This window comes from Lathyrus oleraceus, chromosome 6 (genome assembly GCF_024323335.1).
Source record: "Lathyrus oleraceus cultivar Zhongwan6 chromosome 6, CAAS_Psat_ZW6_1.0, whole genome shotgun sequence".
Taxonomy (NCBI): Eukaryota; Viridiplantae; Streptophyta; class Magnoliopsida; order Fabales; family Fabaceae; genus Lathyrus; species Lathyrus oleraceus.
The window spans coordinates 113902091-113916250 of record NC_066584.1 but is presented as its reverse complement, the minus strand read 5'-3'; positions in this window follow the sequence as shown (position 1 = coordinate 113916250).

Here is a 14160-nt window from a genome sequence, read left to right as displayed (position 1 = left end):
GATCCGTTTATTTCGGGATTCCCTGGGCCGATTCAGATGGTGATGGTGTGTCTGCTCAGAGACCAGTGATGATGATGATGTATCTTTCTTCCGTTTATTTCGGAACCCTTGGGTTGGATTTGTGGTTACATTTTCGCCTTCAGATGGTTATGATCGGTTCAGAGACCAGATTCAGTGCAGATGATCAGATGGCTTGGAGGATGGCAACGCATTGCATTCATTCATCAGCATCATTACATCTTGCATTAATTGCATCTAACACATGTTTACCCATATGCAGGGACCCTTTTGATCGAGATCCTGGTTGAGAGATTTCTATCCAGACATGAGAAGACCCGGTTTGAAGGATGATGTGGCCTACAGTTTCTTTGATCCAGATATCAGTGTGCTGAAAGATATGATAGCATTGATTACACCTGACCATGTGGGGCTGTTTCGTGAGATGTATGGGGGTATTCTGAAGTTGGTTTTCAGGCTCATGGACAGAGACAGGAGCGTCATTCATACTCTTCTTCAATTCTATGACCCTGAGCTAAGGTGTTTTGTCTTCCCAGATTATGTGCTAGGGCCTATGATGGAGGATTATGCTGATATTTTGGGTATCCAGATCAGGGATCAGGTTCCTTTCTATGCTACTAAGGAAGAACCTGATATTGGTGGGATTTCTCGTGCTTTCTATCTAAGTCCAGAGGTAGTGAAGGGTAATCTGAAAGAGAAGGGGAAGTTGTCTGGTTTTCATCTAAGTTTCCTGGAAGCTAAGGCTAAGGAGTATTCGGAGATGGGGAATTGGGAAGCTGTCTGTGCTTTGGTTGCTGCGGGCATCTATGGGGTCATTTTGTTTCCTAACCAGAAGAATTTTGTGGATATTAATGCCATCCGCTTGTTTGTTTGAAGGAATCCTATCCCTACATTGATCGGAGATGTCTATTATTCGGTTCACAACCGGAATGAGAAGAGGCGTGGGGGATTGATTCGATGCTGTGCGCAGCTACTATTCAAGTGGTTTATGGGTTATTTACCATCCAAGGGTGCTTTTGTTCTTCTGGGTCAGAATGTTAATTGGGCGACCAAGCTGATGGGTTTGAGGGCTAAGGACATAGATTGGACTCACAGTAGTGGAGTTGGACAGGATTTTATATGCAGTTGCAGGGGTTTTCCCAATGTGCCGCTTATAGGGGTCCAGGGTTGCATTAATTATAACCCGACACTTCTTAAGAGGCAGATGGGATTTGCTATGGAGCTTCCACCGTACAAGAGTGAGGTTCAGGAATCTGTGTACTTCTCAGTTGAGGGTAATCAGGCCAGGGTGAAGCAGATAGCTGAGGCATGGCGCAGCATTCAGAGAAAAGGCAAGGCTTCTTGGGGTAAAGCTAATAACAGATCTTTTCCTCCGTTCGATGACTGGCTCAGCAAGAGAGTGGAGCTTACTTGTCTACCATTTCCGATGGTCGATCCTTGGTATCCGTTGATTAAGGAGACTCCCTCTACTGTTAGCATGGATGAGTTCTTAGAGATGAAGCGGGAGAGAGATCAGTTGCTTACAGAGAAGACAGAATTGGAGATGAGTGTTGCTCGGGTTCAGAGGGTTAATCAGGAGCTCAAGGAAAAGATGGAAGATCAAGGCAAGCGACATGCCCTAGAAGCCAAGCGCTTTGAGATGGATACGGCCTATTATGGGAAGATTAGCCAGGCCTTAGCATCGTCCAACCGGGAGCATGACATCACCAAAGAGAGATTGGCTAGAGCTTCGAAGGTTATTGAAGATGAGAAGAGAAGGCAAATCTTGGTGAAAGGTCAGAGGGATGACAGAGTCCAGGTTCTTATTGCTGAATGGGAGGCAAAACTGAGGGTTAAGGAGTCAGAGAATCTGAAGATTGTTGCTGAGTGGGAGACCAAGCTGAAGGTTAAGGAGTCAGAGAAGCTGAAGATCACCGCTGAGAGAGATCACTACATGGCAGAGAGAGACCACTACTTCAGACAGATGAAGATTCATCAGAAGGAAGTTGGAAGGCTACAGCAGGAGAACACAGAGCTCAGGTTTGCCGCAGAGTTCGCGAGGATGGAAGATGAGATAGGGCCATCTGTGGGACCCTCATCTAGCTAGATCTTTCATTTGTGTTGGATTACCGTCAGGCTTGTTGACGGAATTCACTTGTCTGTATTTCTTTCCTATTCTGGAGGATTGTATTTGACTTTATTTGACTTGATTGTATGACTTTGGCACTGTTTGTGCACTCTTTGGTTATGTGATGGTTATTTTCAGTCAGTGATTAATCTTCAAGCTTTATTTGCTTTGCTGTATGCACTCACACAAGCACACACATGGTTGGGGGTATCATGCTGAATCACATATCTCCGATCTACACGATAAAATCAGATGCTGGATATCAGAATATAGATGCCGGATTATTATTTGTCTCAATGATGCCAGGATCGAGAGACAAAGTGTCCTTCATATGGATAGACACTGCATCCATGCATTAATCATAATAACTGTGTTTTATTTTGCAGGTGTCTGTTACTAACGTGCTTGTTTGTGACAGGAATCATTGCTCGCGCTCGAAGGACAGTACCTTTGCACTCAACGCGCCCTCACAGATATTATACCCGAAGAAATACTCCCAGACTCATGGAGCTTCCCAGTGCAGATATGCTTGAACTGAAGGACAAAATGAACGAGCTGATCAATATAATGCAAGGCTTTGCAATTGGTCAGAAGGCTCTGGCAGACAAGGTTGAGAAACTCGAGCGGGTTTCTGCAGTAAACAGTGGGGTCAACCTGGATGGAGTCTCCAACCAAGGGCCGGGATCTCGCGATGGTGGAAAGAGAATAACAGTTGGTCTGGTGAACAATGCTGGTGGTCAACCTGGGCCTAGTCAAAATATGAAGGACAATTTTGTGCCTCCGTTCTATGGTTTTGACGAAGATCAGGAGGAAGACAGGGAGGCTGACCAATTTTCTATGCAGAACGAGCCTTTTGTTCCTTACAACATTCCTCCTCAGAATAAAGAAATTCAGCTGCTGGCTGAGAAAATAAAGGTCTTGGAGAGTTATGCCACGCCGGGGGTGGTGAATATGTCCAACATGGGGCTGGTAGAGGGGATTGTGATCCCTCAGAAGTTTAAAGCGCCGGCGTTTGACAAGTACAACGGTAGTTCCTGCCTGGAAACTCATCTCCAGGCATTCGTCCGCAAAATCTCTGCATACACGGCAGATCAGAAGTTGTGGATGTACTTTTTCCAGGACAGCCTGTCCGGAGGCTCCTTGGAATGGTACACCAAACTGAAATCTTCTGACATCAAAAGCTGGCAGGATTTGGGAGATGCTTTCTTTAAGCAGTACCAGTTTAACACAGATATGGCTCCGAGTCGTACCCAGCTGCAGGGTATGTCTCAAAAGCACAATGAGGGCTTTAAGGAGTATGCCCAAAGATGGAGAGAACTGGCTGCGAGGGTGCAACCTCCTCTTGTTGATCGCGAGATGTCTGACTTGTTTATGGGGACCCCGCAGGGGCCATTTGCGGAAAGGATGGTGGGTTGTCCTGTCACCAATTTCTCTGACATTGTGGTGGCAGGAGAAAGAATAGAGAGTTGGTTGAAATTGGGCAAGATTCAGGGCAATGCTTCTGCATCTTCTTCCGGTTCAAAGAAGCCGTTTGGTAACAATGGTGGGCAGAGGAAGAAAGAGGGCGACACCAGTGCCGTTTATGCTCAACGAGGACCCAGTAGGGACCGTTACTTCCAGCACAATGCTGCGGTAACCATCCCTGCTGAGCCTCAATCAGCACAACCACAGCAGCAGCAACAGCAACAGAGACAACAACCCTTTCAGCAGAGACAGCAAAGGGCTGGTTATCAAGTCCGGGGCAGAGCACAGGACCGACAATTTGATAGGCCTCCGGTGAGCTATGCTTTCTTGTTTAAGAAGCTGCAAGATTTGGGCCTTGTGCAGACCAGAACTCTGGCACCTTTGAGACCTGATCAAAGGCCAGCCAGCTATGACGAGAATGCTAAGTGTGAATTCCACTCGGGTGCGCCCGGGCATAACATTGAGAACTGTAAAGCTTTTAAGCACACAGTTCAGGACTTAGTGGATTCCAAGGCAATTAATTTTGCGCCATCTCCCAATGTCAATGCCAATCCCATGCCTGCGCATGGTCAGAGGGGAGTGAACGCCATTTCTGCAGAAAATAGAGTTGGGCTGTCTGTTGTGGATCAGTTGAAGACGCCTTTGGCTGAGGTCAAGAGGCAATTGCTGAAGAATGGGGTTTATCCGGGCTGCGGCCGTGATTGTGCTGAGTGCACTGTTTCTGAAAATGGCTGCGAGCTTCTGAGGAAGCGTGTCCAAGGGCTGATGGATGAAGGGGTTGTTTTGATTGAGAGGGCTGATGAAGAGAAGGCAGAGGTCTCCACCATAACCATTTACTATGATCCGGTTGATTTGTCAAACCTTACTGAAGAGGCTCCAGTTACCATCACGGTACCTGGGCCGATTCCCTACGACAAAGATGATGCCGTGCCGTGGCATTATGGTGGGGAAGTTTATTGCAACGGTGAGAAGTTGGAGGAACAATCTGCTAGTGAAACCACCGTGCTAAAGGTGGATAATGCCGGTCCCAGCGGTTTCACTCGCAGCGGTAGGCTGTTTGCTCCCGATGCTTTGAGAAGGGGGAGGAAGAAAAAGATAAAAAAGAAAAGGCCGAGGCTTTAGCCAGGGCGAAGGGGAAGGCTGTGGTGGAGAGTGGAAGTACTCCTGTGATGACACCGGCGCCTGCGGGGTCGGATAACAAATTTGATGATGAAGCTGAAGAGTTTCTGAGAATCATCAAGAAGTCTGAGTATAAACTGGTCGATCATTTGCAGCAAACTCCTTCTAAGATCTCGATTCTTTCACTGCTGTTGAGTTCTGAGGGTCATAGGGAGGCTTTATTGAAAATTCTGAAGAAGGCTTATGTTCCTCAAGAGATCACCATCAATCAATTGGAGACGGTCGTATCCAACGTGCATGCTAGCCATGGGTTGGGCTTTACTGATATGGATTTGACCGTAGATGGAAGGAACCATAACAGGGCACTACACATAGCAATGGAATGCAAAGGAGCCATGCTTTCGCATGTGCTGGTTGATACCGGCTCCTCATTGAATGTGTTGCCAAAGAAAGCCTTGGCGAAGCTTAATTGTGATGGGCTGATTTTGACCCCGACTGATTTGATTGTGCGGGCTTTTGATGGGTCAAAACGGGCCGTATTCGGGGAGGTTGAGCTGCCGGTGAAGATTGGCCCCGAGGTGTTTAAGTCAACTTTCTACGTCATGGACATTCAGCCGGCATACAGTTGCCTGTTGGGTCGCCCATGGATTCATGCTGCGGGAGCAGTTACTTTGACTTTGCACCAGAAGCTGAAATATGTCTGGGGAGGTCAGGTTGTCACCGTCTGCGGAGAGGAGGACATTTTTGTCAGCCACCTGTCTTCGTTCAAGTACGTGGAGATGGATGGTGAAATCTGGGAGACGCCTAGCCAGGCATTCGAAACCGTCAGGGTGGAGAATGCTCTGTTTGCAAAGCAAGAAGAGGAGAAACCGTCTATCACTTCATACAAACAGGCCGCCGAGGTGGTAAAAAGTGGAGAAGCTCCTGGTTGGGGTAAGATGATGGAGGTCCCAGAGAAGAAAGACAGATTTGGGGTTGGATATCAACCGGGTCGAGGCTCAGGACGAGGAAGAGGACGTCGTATGTCGGTAACCTTCACAAGCGCTGGAATGCTGGATCCAGATCGCATCTGTATGCTGGGTGAAGACTCTGACAGCGACTGCAACATTGACCGGTGGATAAAGCCGTGCGAACCAGGGATGGAAATCCACAACTGGAAGGCTGAAGAAATCATTCGGGTCACTCTCCTCGAAGAGTAATATTTTTCTTGTTTCATTCTTAAATGCATGCAAACCATACGTGTTGCCCGACACGTAATGGTCCATTGTAAGGGCCACCTCATGTTCATAAATTTGCAAGATTTTGCATCATTAATAAAGGATGTGTTTTTCAATCAAAAAGCGGTGTTCCTTATTTTTCATTTATTTTTGCAGTTTAAAAATAAAAACAAATAAAAATGGCAATGTTTTCATTTTTCCTTTTGTTTTTGTCACACCGGTGCTAAAGCAATGCATGAATCAACATTCATGCAGATGCGATTCCTCTCCGGATCTCATTGATAACAATCCTGTTACACCCTCATATGACTTCGACAAACCGATCTATCTTGCTGAAGAAGAAGACGAAGAAGATTGTGAACTGCCAGGGGAATTAGCCAGGTTGTTGAGACAAGAGGAGAAGGTGATTCAGCCGCATGAAGAACGGATCGAGGTTGTGAACCTGGGTACCGACGAGGTCAAAAGAGAGGTGAAAATCGGGGCTGCTTTGGAGGAAAGTGTAAAGAGCAGATTGGTAGTGTTGTTGAAAGAGTATGTCGACATCTTTGCCTGGTCTTATCAAGATATGCCAGGGTTGGATACCGATATCGTTGTGCACAAGCTACCGTTGAGAACAGATTGTCCTCTAGTGAAGCAGAAGTTGCGTAGAACTCGACCTGATATGGCAATGAAAATTAAAGAAGAAGTGCAGAAGCAGTGGGATGCTGGTTTCCTTGCTGTCACAAATTATCCGCCATGGGTTGCAAACATTGTGCCAGTCCCGAAGAAAGATGGGAAAGTGAGAATGTGTGTGGACTATCGAGACCTGAATAGAGCTAGTCCGAAGGATGATTTTCCGCTACCTCACATTGATGTGTTGGTTGATAATACAGCTCAATTCTCGGTGTTTTCCTTCATGGATGGCTTTTCTGGCTATAATCAAATCAAAATGTCGCCAGAGGATATGGAGAAAACAACGTTCATCACACCATGGGGTACCTTTTGTTACAAGGTGATGCCATTCGGTCTCAAGAACGCCGGTGCTACTTATCAGAGGGCCATGGTGACTTTGTTTCATGATATGATTCATCATGAAATTGAATGCTATGTTGATGACATGATAGCAAAGTCCCAGACGGAAGAGGGGCATTTGGTTGATTTGGCTAAGTTGTTTGACCGGCTGAGACAGTTCAGACTGAGGTTGAATCCGAACAAGTGCACGTTCGGAGTACGGTCCGGTAAATTGCTGGGGTTCATTGTGAGTGAGAAAGGAATAGAGGTTGATCCTGCAAAAGTAAAAGCGATAAAAGAAATGCCTGAACCGAGAACAGAGAAGGAGGTTCGTGGTTTCTTAGGTAGATTGAACTACATTTCACGGTTCATATCTCATCTAACAGCCACGTGCGAACCGATTTTCAAATTGTTGAGAAAAGATCAAACGGTCAGGTGGAATGATGATTGCCAAGCGGCATTTGAAAAAATAAAAGAGTATTTGCAGGAGCCTCCGATCCTGATGCCTCCTGTGGAGGGAAGACCGTTAATTTTGTACCTGACAGTCCTCGAGGGGTCTATGGGGTGTGTATTGGGGCAGCATGACGAGTCTGGTCGAAAAGAGCATGCCATATACTACCTTAGCAAAAAGTTTACCGACTGTGAAACCAGATATTCACTGCTCGAGAAAACTTGCTGTGCTTTGGTCTGGGCTGCTCGCCGGCTAAGGCAGTACATGCTGGTTCATACCACTTTATTGATTTCCAAGATGGATCCAATCAAGTACATTTTTGAGAAGCCCGCATTGACCGGACGGGTTGCGAGGTGGCAAATGATTTTGACAGAATATGATATACAGTATACCTCTCAGAAAGCGATCAAGGGGAGTGTATTGTCTGATTACCTCGCTCAGCAACCTATTGATGATTATCAACCGATGAAGTTTGAATTCCCTGATGAGGACATCATGTTCCTCAAATCGAAAGATTGCGAGGAACCAATCCCGGAGGAGGGGCCTGACCCTGAGTCCGAATGGATTCTGATGTTTGATGGGGCCGTTAACGTGAATGGAAGCGGTGTTGGTGTTGTTTTGGTTACGCCGAAAGGATCCCACATTCCTTTTGCTGCCCGGCTAACATTTGAGTGCACCAACAACGTAGCTGAATATGAAGCTTGCATATTGGGTATTGAAGAAGCGATTGATTTGAGAATCAAGAACCTTGTGATATATGGAGATTCAGCTCTGGTGATAAATCAGGTTAACGGGAAATGGTATACGCATCAATCTCATTTGGTTCCGTATCGAGATTATACGAGGAGATTGTTGACGTTTTTCACCAAGGTGGAGATGCATCATGTGCCCAGAGAGGAGAATCCTTTGGCAGATGCTTTGGCTACTCTGGCTGCCTTGATTAAGGTGCAGAGGTGGAATCAGTTCCCCAGTGTGGAAGTTGGACGTCTGGATAGGCCGGCTTATGTGTTTGCTGTTGATACAGCACCTGATGATGAGAAGCCGTGGTATTATGATATCAAGCGCTATCTGGAGACGCAAGAGTATCCTGAGGGAGCATCGAAGAAAGATAGAAAGACTCTGCGGAGGTTAGCCATGGTTTTCTACCTGAATAAGGATGGGGTTCTGTACAAGAGAAATTTCGATTGGGTCTTGCTCAGATGTGTTGATGATGCAGAAGCAAGCCAATTGATGAAAGAGGTTCACGAAGGATCGTTCGGTACCCATGCCAGTGGGAATGCGATGGTGAAGAAGCTGCTGAGAGCAGGTTATTACTGGATGACAATGGAGGCCCAATGTTTCAATTACGTGCGGAAGTGTCATAAATGCCAGGTTTATGCTGATAAGGTGCACGTGCCTTCAAATCCGTTGAGCTTGATGTCGTCTCCATGGCCGTTTGCTATGTGGGGCATTGATATGATCGGAAAGATTGAGCCTACAACTTCGAATGGGCACAGATTCATATTAGTGGCTATTGATTACTTCACCAAGTGGGTAGAAGCAGCCTCTTATGCGAATGTGACGAAGCAGGTTGTCGCCAGATTTCTCAAGAAAGACATCATTTGCAGATATGGGGTTCCCGAGAGAATCATTACTGATAATGGTTCTAATTTGAATAATAAGATGGTGGCAGAGTTGTGCCGGGAATTCAAGATCGAGCATCACAATTCTTCTCCCTATCGTCCGAAGATGAATGGGGCGGTTGAGGCAGCCAACAAGAACATAAAGAAGATTGTGCAGAAAATGGTGGTAACCTACAAAGATTGGCATGAGATGTTGCCATTTGCATTGCATGGGTATCGAACGTCGGTACGCACATCTACTGGGGCAACTCCTTTCTCATTGGTATATGGGATGGAGGCGGTATTACCCGTTGAGGTTCAGATTCCCTCTTTGAGAGTCCTGATGGACGTGAAATTGCAAGAGGCTGAATGGGTAAGGACCCGATATGAAGAGTTGAGCCTGATTGAGGAAAAGAGGCTGGCAGCCATCTGTCATGGGCAGTTGTATCAGCAGCGAATGAAGCGTGCTTTTGACAAGAAGGTGAGACCTCGGGTATATCACGTAGGTGATATGGTACTGAAAAGGATCCTTCCTCCTCAAAACGATCGAAGGGGCAAATGGACGCCGAATTATGAAGGTCCATTCGTGGTCAAGAAGGTTTTCTCTGGCGGAGCCTTGTTGTTAACGACCATGGATGGTGAGGATTTTCCATCCCCTGTGAATGCGGACGCAGTTAAAAAATACTTCGTATAAAAGAGACCCGCTGGACGAAAAGAACAAAATAGTCCAGGCAAAAAAGGGCATCCCGGCGAACCAAAAACAGAAAAAGGTTCGAGCAAAAATTAGGGATAAAATGAGAAAATTGTACACCCGGCAAGTCGAAAACCTGAAAAGGCGACTTGGGCAAAAAAGGGTATCCCGGTGGACTGAAAACCCGAAAGGGCGGTCCAGGCAAAAGAGGGATTGAAACGAACAATTGCGTCTAGCATAATCGTTCGCGCTTTGGTTAAAGCATCATGGAGAATACCCGGTAGGGATCAGTCAGAAACGTCTTGTTCAGAAGGCAGAAAGCATGGAGAGTCTGAGGACATATGGGGTGTAACCGAGTTGGAACTCGATGAGATCACGGATTTCACATTGCCATTAGGATAGATTTTTTCCTTTTGTGCGCAATTACCTCTTTTCAGGAATTGCTTCCCTTTGTATTGCTCATTTGAGCCACACTTTTCTAATCAATAAAATGCATATTCAGTCAAATAATTTTGTTTTTGTTTTTCATAACCGCTTTGATTGCAAAAACATCCAGATATTTTTGATAAAGAATCTTGCATTTTAAAACATACAGGTTCCCTCCGATGCATGTCTATAAGATTGAAAACTTGAAATCTTATTTGGAAGGTTGAGTGACCCAAGTGTTGAAATCTTGACACGCCTGGGGCACGGTTTTATCTGACGATCTGTTTTGCAGGAACTGTTAGATATTTTCACTCACTTGCAGGTTGTGATGTGGAAGCATTGTAATAAATCCCCAGAGAGTTCGCTCGGGGACGAATCAGTGAAAGAATGACGAAGTGACGTTGCGGCACACGACGATCCTTGATGGTAATCAAGAAGACTCTTCAAAGTCGGAAGACTTGAAAGTGTGTAATTCCCCGCAGAGTCCGCTCAGGGACGAGTGCATGAAGAAAGGACGGAGAGACGACGAGACGTCCGACGACCTTTGGAATTAACCAAGAAGACTCTTCAAAGTCGAAAGGTTGAAATTATGTATAAATCCCAGGAGTACGTTCTCGTCGAGCGCGGGGCGATTTGGAATACAAGATGATGGAGCAGAAAAGGTCCAGACGAGTCTGGGAATTCTCAAAAGTGGAAAGCTGATATGAGATTGGGAGGTGGATACCATGGTTCGACAAGTCGACGAGTGTTTTGTACCAACTTTTCTCATTTCCCCAGCTAGGTCCCCAAACAGAATCATAAGACTAGCACCCCAGCAGATCCAAGGTCTGTGACCTCTCCAGCCGAGTCAGGATGGTTATCCGGCAGGTTTACAATGGTGTTTCCTCAGCAGCCAGGCCCGAAGGTTGTTATCCCCGAGTGGAGCGGGTTTCAATGAAATATATCTCCAACAGTGTTCATCCTACCAGTGGATCGAACAAATTCCCGTAGCGGGCGGATTTTGCATCCCCAGCTGAGGGGATTCTACCTATGGATTGCATGGATTGTCCCCAGCGGAGTGGTATGCGTTTCCCTAGCAGGATCAGGATGGTTATCCCCAGCAGGTGATAGATGGATGTTTCCCCAGATGAGTCTGGAGATTGCTATTCCCCTAGCAGAGTCTCTGTGAGTGTTTCCCCAGTGAAGTCAACAGGTATCTGTGAGGGTTTTCCCGAAGCGGAGTCAGGATTGATATCCTTAGCAAGTCAAAGATTGTTGTATCCCCACAAAGTGTTGGTGGTGCTTATCCCCAACAGTTTCTCGAGTGGATTGGGTGCAAAGGAGGTTCTTCCCCAGCAAGGGTTGCCTTATTCTCAGCAGCAGTGTTATTCCCCGGCCGGGTGGGAATCGGAGCAGTGACGAGTTCCTCCGCAGAGTATCTCGTATTCCCCAGAGGAGTCCCTTGAGGGGGATACTTCTTTTTATGCATTCATCATGAAAAAATAACATGGCATATTGCATAGAAAAATAAATAATCGCGTAGCATTTCCCTAATTATGGAGCATTACGCAGAAAATCAATCATGCATCATTACAAGCAAAAGCTAGTCTCAAGCCGTGGTTACCGTTTGAGGAGTGGTTCTGGCCAGCCAGTGAAGGTGTTGCTCCGAGGAGTTTAGCCTCATGATTAGATCAAAGGTATTTCCCCAGTAGTGCGATACTGGAGGAGGTTTCTGTCGTGCGAGACAGATGGTGAAGATGTTACTCCGAGGAGTCTAGCATCATGACGTCAGATCAGCGATGTTCCCCAGTAGTGCGATATTGGAGGAAATGTTTCCGTCGGACAGAGATGGAGATGAAATCAGAGGACGTTACGCGATCAACGCGATTTCGGGGTTCAAATGGAGAGAAGGAAATGCTGAGGTATTTTCTGGGGTTCAAATGGAGATTGGAGTTGAAGATTGTATCCAGGATGCGGTCCGCAGGATTATCTTCTGTTCATGTGTCACCTTAGACTCTGGCTGAGGCCGATGGAGGTCGTTATAGGTGTCTTCTGAGGAAGAGATACACATGCTACCTTCTTTATGAAGGTTTACCCTCTGACATGTCGCCCTCAGAGTGGTTTGGTGTTATTTCCGACGTTGCCAGCGGAATTATCACGAGAGATTGGAGAAAAGGATATGCTGAGGCATTTTCCTGGGGTCCAAACGGAGAAAAGAAATGCTGAGGCATTTTCTGGGGTTCAAATGGGGAAAGGGAGATGTTGCGACATTTTCTGGAGAACGGGGTTCATATTGGCGATCGCGAGTTATCGTCAGGCGACTGGGGTTCAAATTGGAGATCGGGGTTCATTATTTTGGCAAAAAGGAGTGCTGAGGCATTTTCCGGGGTTCAAATGCAGAGATCCGAGGATCATTTGCGCAAAGAAAAATTGCGGGGTTCAAGAAAATGAAAAAAAAAGGAGAAAATTTCGGGGTTCAAGAAAAGCATAAAAAGAAGAGATATAATAATCCCCAGTGGATGTGTGGTGTTCAGGCCATAGTTATCCCTGTGTTACCATTTATTTTGGTATCCAGGTCGACGTTTTCAAGTTTGTTTCTACGCCGATGCTGGCAGGCGTTGTTAATTATTATCCCATCAGAGTGCAAATTGTTCGTCTGTTCTTGGTATTCAATCACTCTTCATCCTGATCATCCGAAAGCCGAGGCTATTTCGTATTGACAGGTTCATAGTGGATTGAATAGGGGCAGCTGTAACACCTCAAAATTTGCCCTCCTCTCTTGGGACTAGCATTATCATATGGCATACATTTTTAGGTCATTAGGCATTGCATATTGCATATCATGTGGTTACATTGTGCAAGCTATCCGCCCAAGTCTTGATCAGAAGATGAGGAGGTCTAAGTGCAAGCCTAGGGTTTATTGACTGATCATTGGCTATCTGAGGATTGGACTGTGAATTAGGGTTTCATGATTCTCAAAGGATATTGGTCTTCATATTGTTTGAAGTGATACATCATCATCATCATGGTTGGGTATCATCAGGAGATTGAAGCTCATTCCTTGAGATTAGGGTTTTGACCACTGGTCGACCCTAATCAGTTGCATTGGGCCAGTCAGGGCATAATCAGGAGATGAGGTTTATGATGGCTATGGGGTTCATTCTATGATTATATTGTGCTTATTGAGGCTAGGGTTTCACCCTTGAGCCATTTCAGTTGAAGATTGGAGCTCAGATTGATCTATGCATTGCCAGATTCATCTGTCAGATGAAAAGTCAACTGTGGTCAACTGTACATGATCTGATGGATGTGGAGGTGAAAATGAGTGGGATACACTTCATTCATGTTGGAACAAGTGTTAAATGACATTGCAAAGCTTAAGAATGAAGAAAATCAAGTCAGAACAAAAACTGCCAAAAATAGAAAGTGACTTGTAACTGAAGTTTCCAAAAATGGAAAGTTTTTGACCTCAAGACCACGTGTCCAAGGAAGCTTCAAATGAAAAATTGTCCAACATGAAAGTTGTAGATCTTGTTCTCACCTTTCCAAAAAGTCCAAGAACTTGAAAATCCCATGTATGGTTGGAAAATTATGGCTCAGTGAAATTCAAAAATGACTCATAATCAGGAGGCCATAACTTCCACATGGTTTGTCCAAATTGCAAGTTCTTTATATGCACAAACTCCATTTGACATGTACTTTCATGGTGCATAATTGGATTTTTCCAAAAGTGGTCAATGCAAAAGGTCAATTTTCAACTGGACAGTTAAATTGGACCAAGGGCAAAATTGTCCAACTTTCAAAATAATTGGAATTTTTGAGTGGGGATTTTTGCTACACCTCATGAATGGCATTTAAAATTTGTTGGAATCATCACTTCATGCATAGGCCTTGTAATTTGAGAATTGGCTTGAAAAATGAAATGGCTAAATTTGGACATAAACCATACACATGTGAAAATGCAAATTACACATCCAATGAGAGTGGGACAAGTTGCAACAGCTCACACATGTCATTTAGAGAGTGTGTGAGCTGTCATTGAGGTGGCATGAGCTGTCCTATGGAAATTCCATTTTTGCCCTCACTTGAAATTTCAC